The sequence below is a fragment of the Populus nigra genome, chromosome 2, assembly GCF_951802175.1.
Source record: "Populus nigra chromosome 2, ddPopNigr1.1, whole genome shotgun sequence".
NCBI lineage: Eukaryota > Viridiplantae > Streptophyta > Magnoliopsida > Malpighiales > Salicaceae > Populus > Populus nigra.
The window spans coordinates 38173576-38181485 of NC_084853.1; the positions used below are offsets into that span (position 1 = coordinate 38173576).

Genomic DNA, 7910 nt, shown 5'->3' on the forward strand with positions numbered 1-7910 from the left:
TAAGAAGTCACAAGAATATTTCAGATTAAAGCTTCCCAATAACTACAGCAAGTCTTAAGAAAGTGGATTTTGGTACAACTTTGCTATTTAAGCAGTGCTGGAGAAAACATGCCTGATCAGTGGAAGCGTGCATCCAGGAATCTCTTACAGAAGAAAGCAAAAAAAATGTAAAAGGGTAAGGCACAGAGAATGAATTCCCCGGTTTTAAATGGAGTCCACTCATCAATCCCGTTACCATTGTAGTTGTCTTTGGCTAAAGAAAGGCGAGAATTTGAATTTTTCCTGTGACCTTTTCATTTTCTTTGTACCAATTTCAATTTGTTTCCAAGCCAAGTTCTACATTTACAAAACTTGAACATCAGCAGAATTCTCTGCCTTCCCCTGTAACTCTCGACACCGTAAAGAATGCCTCCTTTAAATGACGTAATAAAGCTCTTTACCTGCAAAAGGTCAACTGCTCCATCCTATGAAGTGGTGATCTGCCATTAGAAACAAAAGGGTGAGTACAAGTCTTAACAGAAATTTTGATTGTCAGGTAGTTGCGCTAAATGGAAGGCAAGAGCTTACCTGTTCCAGCAAAGCATTCTACAGTGCCAATAATTGAGACCTTTGATCGATGCCGTTGAATATGAAAGTCCCCACCATGGGAACAAATTGTTTTGTTATGAGCTGTAAAGAACAGGAAATTTGTGATCTCATGTAGGTGATAGCATTAAGATTAACTTCAAATGGCCTAGTTTAAAAAAATAAGGCAGCCTACTTTTTTGTCAAGAAAAACTTAAATGTCATGCAGCGTACTAGGGATAGATATATATATATATATATAGACCTTGATCACTTCTTGCGATGCAATTCCCCCAATAAAGGCAGCAACCGCATGAAGTTCAGAAGCACCAAACCAGCACATTTCATTGATAAGGTCCTCGGTTACAGTTGCACCATTGCAACCGAGGTCACTAAGGAGACCAACAACTGTAGTTTTCAGTCGAGATATATCCTCATCCATTTCCCTACAAGACATCAATGATAGAGTAGAATTCAGTTTGGTAGTAGAATGCAATAGCTTATTGCAAAAAGAGTAGCTGGTAGGTTTCTCAGGCATTTACCCTTCAAATTGCCCAGGAAAACTGTTATAATTAGCAGCAAAGCGGTCAACAGATCGAAGCAGGATATAAAACCCCATGGCAACACTGCAACTCAAGTTAAAAAGAAAATCAATGGTTATGAGCAAAACAAATTCCTCTCAGCCTGGCTAATATCAGTTCGTTTGTCTTATAATGTAAATCCCAGACAAAAAAAAGTTTTTTTTTTATATATATTAGAGAGAGAGAGCAGTTGCGATGCATATTGAAATTCTCCAAGATAGTTGTTAAATCAGGTTTCCCAAAATATGGGATTCCATCCATTATTGAATTTGGGATGAATAATGCATGTAGATTTTGCTCAGTTCCTGTTCTTTTGCAGAGAAACATGAATTTTGATGCATCGATGCATTTTCCTATAAAAATTAACACTGTATCGGACAGTGTATCTTAGAAAGGGCAAACAACAGAAAATTTGTCTTGAACTATGCAAAAGATATTTTTGATAAAGTTATAGGGACATTGTCTATATATTTGAAATCTCATTTGTGTGCTTCCCTACATATTATATAGATGTACAAGGTAGAAACTGATAAGAGAATATCATGTCTCAAAAACCTTCTTGTAGAAAGGGGGCAAGATTGTTGCAGGACAATGATATCTGAGCGGTAATAAGGAGATCCTCAACTGTATTCCTCATCAGTTAAATACTTCTGTAACTATGTTACTGCAGGATTGTTGAACTCATCTTCAATAGGTCGATACCTGCAAATCTATAACGAAGAGTTCGAAAACGCTCACTAACAATCCTTATCTAAGAACAATATAATCCATCTCAAAGAGGAAAAATTGCAAGCCTCCATTATGCACATTATGATGATGTAGTTGCATGTCTAGCTGAGAACATTTTTGAAACACGGAGATATGTTTTTCCAGAGCTCTCATCCAAATTATCTAACTGGGTAATGTTCCAAAAGTTATATAACTCAACAATAATTCCTCGGAGAGAGTCCGTGTGCTATCAATTCAACAAGTCCCAGAAACTACTTGAATGTAAATGGTAATTAATGGTAAACAAGATTAATTCTGATGAGAAACACAAATATTAAGCTTTTAGTTAGCTCAATAATCATGAATCATAATAAGGATAAAGGCACTTTAGCCTAGGCACTTTGACAAAGAAATATCTGAAAAATAAAGTGTCGTATCAACAGGAACGTAATCAATGACAGACAAAAACATAAAATATGAACTTACCTTTAGTTTTCTTGCATTTTTGCAGAAGCTTTTAATCATTTCCTTTGAGATGCTATCTGGATCTCTACCCATTCTCTTCAGAGTGCTCTTAACTCTTTGCTGAATAGCAAGAAAGTCGGCCTCGGCTTTTGCTTGGTAGATCTTCTGCAAATTTACATAAAGCCTGCAAAGGAATTGATATTCCTCTTATATCTTCTTTTTGTTGTTTTAATTTAAACTACTACAAAAGAAAGATTGACCCCAAAAAGGTTTAGTCACTAACTCAGTTGAAGAAGTCATATCTGGTATTGAACCCTCAAGAGGTGCCTCCTTACCACCTTCATTCGCAATGAACTCCTAAGAATGTTAAGGATAAATTCAAGAAATCAAAGTCTCAAGAATGGAGTTTGATCATAAGAAATAGAAATAAATGTTTTCATCAAACTAGATCCTATCCATACATGTTAAGTATAGTTGTAAGAATGAGATTGTGTCTTGCAGACTCTAATGGACACTGAAACAACCTAGAGAGGAGAGACAAAGAGATGAATGTAAGATGCACATTGCAGCTTGAAAGAAATTGTCCACCCCTTCAGAACTTGTGCACAAAGCCTAAAAAGAAAGATTATATGGCAAGCCCATCAAAAGCATCTACCATGAAACCCAAACCTCTAATAGTCCTATTACTTTCTTTCCAAACAGCAAAAATTCATGAGCTCACATCCATGCATAGTGCCCAATCAAATGATTGAAAAACACCTCTAAATAGGGGGCATAACTTCAGGACATTCAGATACTACTCCAGAATTTTGTCCAAACTAACAGATTAGAAAAAATGATCAGTGATCCAAGTGTTTCCACCAGTAACATTATCCACCATGATACTCAGCTGGCCAGTTTCCTTTTGCCTAGAGTCTTACAGCAAGCTTGTCAATCCAGTCAAGAAATAATCCTAAAAGGATCATTTCTACAGACTTTAATGCAGGTGAATTTAACTTCAAGCACTGTCATTGGAAAACAAGAGCAAGCTACAGAACCAAAGATCCAAGTCAGATTGTAATGCCTAACCTTCAAGGCAGCAACCATCACCCAAAAGTCAGATGAATTAGACTCGACTTCACTGCAGCTATCATGGATTATCTGCAACAGACCAGAATCTATGATACCAAAAACAAAAGGAAGCAACATTAGAGAGATCAAAGCCACCATTCACATGGAACTAGACAAAATTGTTCATATTTTTTGTTTTTTTTTCCCTTACATTTTTTTACAGTTACATTCTTAATGTCCACCACTAACATCATATTGATTTCAATATTAAAAAAATCCGTAAGCAATTGGATTTTAAAAGCCAATACTATATTTACTGTGTTAGATGAATATAAAATTAGCCAGGGTCAAAAAATGAGTAAGAAGACAGAATCAATTATGTGGATAAGGGGGCAAGGTGTGCCACGGATTGTTTCTTGTGAACTCATGTATATAAAGCAAACCAAATCCATTCCTACAGGGCAGGACAGGAGTTTAACAGCAATATCTAACCCATTGCTGTTACTGCATGGAAAACAAGTGTCCATGCAACCTCTGTTTTTTTCCTTTATAGCTAAACATAAAAATCTTCTATTGGACATTTCTAATTACATAATATGAAGAATGCATGCGTGAGCATAACAAAAACACTATAACGCTATCAATCTCAACCAACAAGTTTCTTCTGGAATATCATCCTCCAAAAAAATTAAACCTGTTCTTCTGAATACTTTATACTCACTAATTCCTCGAGGTGCAAATACTTTAAAGGAGGCCTCAATAGCTTCTTTATAGTTGTCTTCATCCATTGCAGCCATTCCTACTTTTAGAAGCTCCTAAGAGATTCAAAATCCCAAAGCAAATGGCATTAACATAAAGAAATAGGTCAAGAACCTAACAGGTAAACTGTGAACTAATTATAAACCTTGAGTTCTTTCTTCTCATCCCTGGTTGATGGGAGGGCACCACCGTGAGCTTTGGTCCACTCCTCAGCAATCTTGACTAGAATGACAACATAAGGTGTGTGCTTATGGGCAACAGGATCTGTCACATTTAAATCAATGGTTTCTGCAAACCTACCGTGTGCAAATACCATATAAGAAACTTCAAAGTAGAATACAGCATGTATGCTTTAAGCTCCAATCCAACCAAGAAGATAAGGAAAATGCGTTACAAAAGGAAGCATGTCCTCTGAGTGCAACATAAAATGAGGCTGAGAAGAGTGATGCTTCCTCCTTCCCACTTCACTTTTCCATGTTTCCTTTGAGATGTTCCATAATATTTGTCCAGTTTCTAGATGAAGTACATGAAAAAAAATGTTTTTTTCTATCTTATCCTCAATTATTTGATTAATTATAACTCCATTTCAAAATATATGGTATTCTACATTTTCCGAGGCAGAGATATTTTTGAGAATATGCACAGCAGACAAAGTAATAGATGATGTTTCAATAAATAGTTAGAAATCCAATGGTAGACGAATAAAATGGGATGGAGAGAGTAGTAAATTTCTTCGATTTACTAATAACAGTAAGCAATAGTCTACTGATATTAGACATGCATATGCATTGCAAAATGTCAACTAAAAATAGATGCAACGACAAAGCCATGTACCTTTTGAGCTCAGGCCATGGGTTATTTAACCGAAGGTCATCCAAGAAATGATCAGGCTTTGACTCAATCACTGCATGTTCCTGTCTCCAACAAGAAAAAATTCAATTTAGGAACCCTTAGACGTGTAGAAAACAATTTCCAGACTTGATATTGGCACGATAAAAATTGCTTCCAATAATGCTCGTTTCAGTTTTTATATTCTTCAAAATTTGGCTCGCGAGCTACATTTCACTCCCCTACATAACTTTCTAGTGAGAGGTCCCAGACTTTTATGACATCGAATTATGAAAGAAATGAAAGAAGTCCAGAACATTGAATCTGAGAAAATTAAACAATGATGTAGCCACAAAGGAACCTAGTAGGTTATCCATTCAGTGTTTCAAGTTTAATTACAGTTTCTGGAAGGCCAAGATAGTCACAGCAATTCCAATCATGATGAAGTAACAAAAAATTACCTTCACACTAATTCTGACAAACCCGGTAAGACCATAGGAGCGTGCAAAAATCAACAGAACATTTGCCTCCCTGCAGATTTTATCGAGCTTTATCATCGAGTCTTCCGCCAACTGCATGTGTATCAGGAATCATCCATCAAAGATATTGAACAGAGAGAATGAAGATAATAGAAAACCATGTTTTGAGAAACAGCAAATCAGAATATCCAATCATGAAATAGATGGAATTATTTTATGATGCTTAGACAATGAGGAAAGACTGTACAACAATTAAAAAAAATATGAAAATGGGGCAAAAATCCCATGATTTGGGTACCAATATGCCCTTAACAAAACCGCATACAAACATCTACAACATATCTGTGATCCAAACCAATGCATTGAGCAAGTATGATCAACAAGACAAGCAAAAGCAAACATGGCAGAAACAATATCCTAGAGCACGGCATTCCATCAAGCACCCTACTATCAACACTACCTGAGTGGCTACAACCAGTGTAAACTGCGAAAAGAAGGAGGGATTTGAGCCAATTAATGCCACGGGATACTCTTCTATAAACTTGGCTTTAACAGCATCATTTAACTCTTGAAGAAACGTGCACACACATTTCGCCTTAGATTGCCCAACACATGATTCATCCACTACCAGAAAAAATCATAGATAACACAAACAAATAAATAAAAAACATAGCAAGTTAAGAACGAAAAAAAAAAACAAACAGACAAACCCACCCATGAAATTATTTCCAAGGTCACCCAGTTCAACTTTAGACCCATCAATCACAGTAATGGATCCAACTCCACCAAGTACAAGATTTTTCAACGTCTCGGAACCGGTAGGACCGCAATTAAGCAAACAAATGGTAGATTTTTCCAAGGCAGCCTGTCCTTGCTCACCCCATATCCTAAACAAATTTTTTTTTTTAAAAAAAAAAAGCACCACATAAATATAACTTCCACATTTACAACTTCAAATTTATTGCACCTTTAGCTTACGATTATAAATTATAAATTTCTCGTATTTATTCATCTCCACATCCCAAACAGATATAATAAATTATAACACATTAGGGAAAATTTGAAGCGATGATCAGTAAAAAGTAGTACCTGAGTTGGCGATCGTATTTGGTTTTGGGCTCTGCCATTGTTTAGGGTTTGTTTTTGCTTTTGCTAACTACACTACTGTCCACTGTCAAGTTCGCTTCGTAGTTTGTGAGAGAGGGGAGGGGGAAGGCTGAGAATTGCGTTCTGAAATAATCACAACGTGGACTTACAGCAAGTTATTGTAAGCTTAGAGGATGGACGAATTGGCTTTTAACTTGGCTTTCAAGAGAAATGTTTTTGAATTTGTTTAATCTAGGTTTTTTTTTTATCAATTGAATGGTGTTCTAAGATTAAAAATAGGTTTACTTAACTTACTATGACTCTTTTTTTTAGTATTTTAAGGTGGAAATAAGTTTAAAAAATGGGTTTGTTTGGTCCATAAACTCAAACTCCAACTTTTTGACCTTCGAAAGTGGCTTGAATTTAAAATACAGGATGACATCTCTTTGTCTTGCTCCTGACAATGTAGCAAGCCGATAAAAATAAAAAAAACTTGTTTTATTGTTTAGAAAAATATGGTAAAAATAGAAAGATAAATTATTATTTAGTATTATAGTCACTAAAAACTCTAACTCATTTTTAGAGATATAAGGTAAAGGGATTAATTGTACTAAAATAAAAATATAATTACCCTAAAACATTCTACACGAGCTAAACTACGTCACTTCTTATCTTTTATTTTTAATAGTTTGTTGTGTCTAGTTTAACAATGACATATCTAAAAGGTAATGATAGGTCTCATGTTTGTAGATTAAAGGGTAAGCCTAACCTATAACAACCTTTAATTTATATTCTTGTTTTAGACAAAGCATTGATTTATAATAGTAGCAATGACATGTAAAAATAACCTTGTTAGTTCATTAGATGAACTTATCATAATAGAAAAGACTATACAAATACAAAAATTAATTATTTTATTAATAAAATTTCAGTAGCATTTTCTTTACACAGGATACCACCCATAGTTTTTTTTGTATTAAATCCTATAGACAAAAAACATATATATATATATATATATATATATATATATATTCCTTTCAAACTATTCAAAGTGGTTCTAGACTCACCTCCCATCAAAATACATTTACATTCTTAAATCACAATCTTTTTATAATACGTATTCCACACAATTCATATAATATATTAGCATTATATAACCAATAATAAAGGAAAATCAAAAGAGTATTTTAAGGATCAATTTACTTAAAGGATTACATTAATTAATTATAACATTTCAAAAGTTTACATGCCAAAACTCTCCATTTCCTGGACTACCTATATAAAAAACTGAATTTATAATGATCCAAAGGCTGCTAAAAATGTTCATGTAAAATACTTGTAAAATACAATTAAATTACAAAATATAAGTATGCATGTACTATTACAATAT

The 7910-nt window shown here is 34.5% G+C and overlaps 1 pseudogene; it reads right to left on the reverse strand.

Moving 5' to 3' along the window:
- LOC133681537 (NEDD8-activating enzyme E1 regulatory subunit AXR1-like) lies at positions 1-6811 on the reverse strand (annotated as a pseudogene).
- Positions 6812-7910: the final 1099 nt, after the last annotated feature.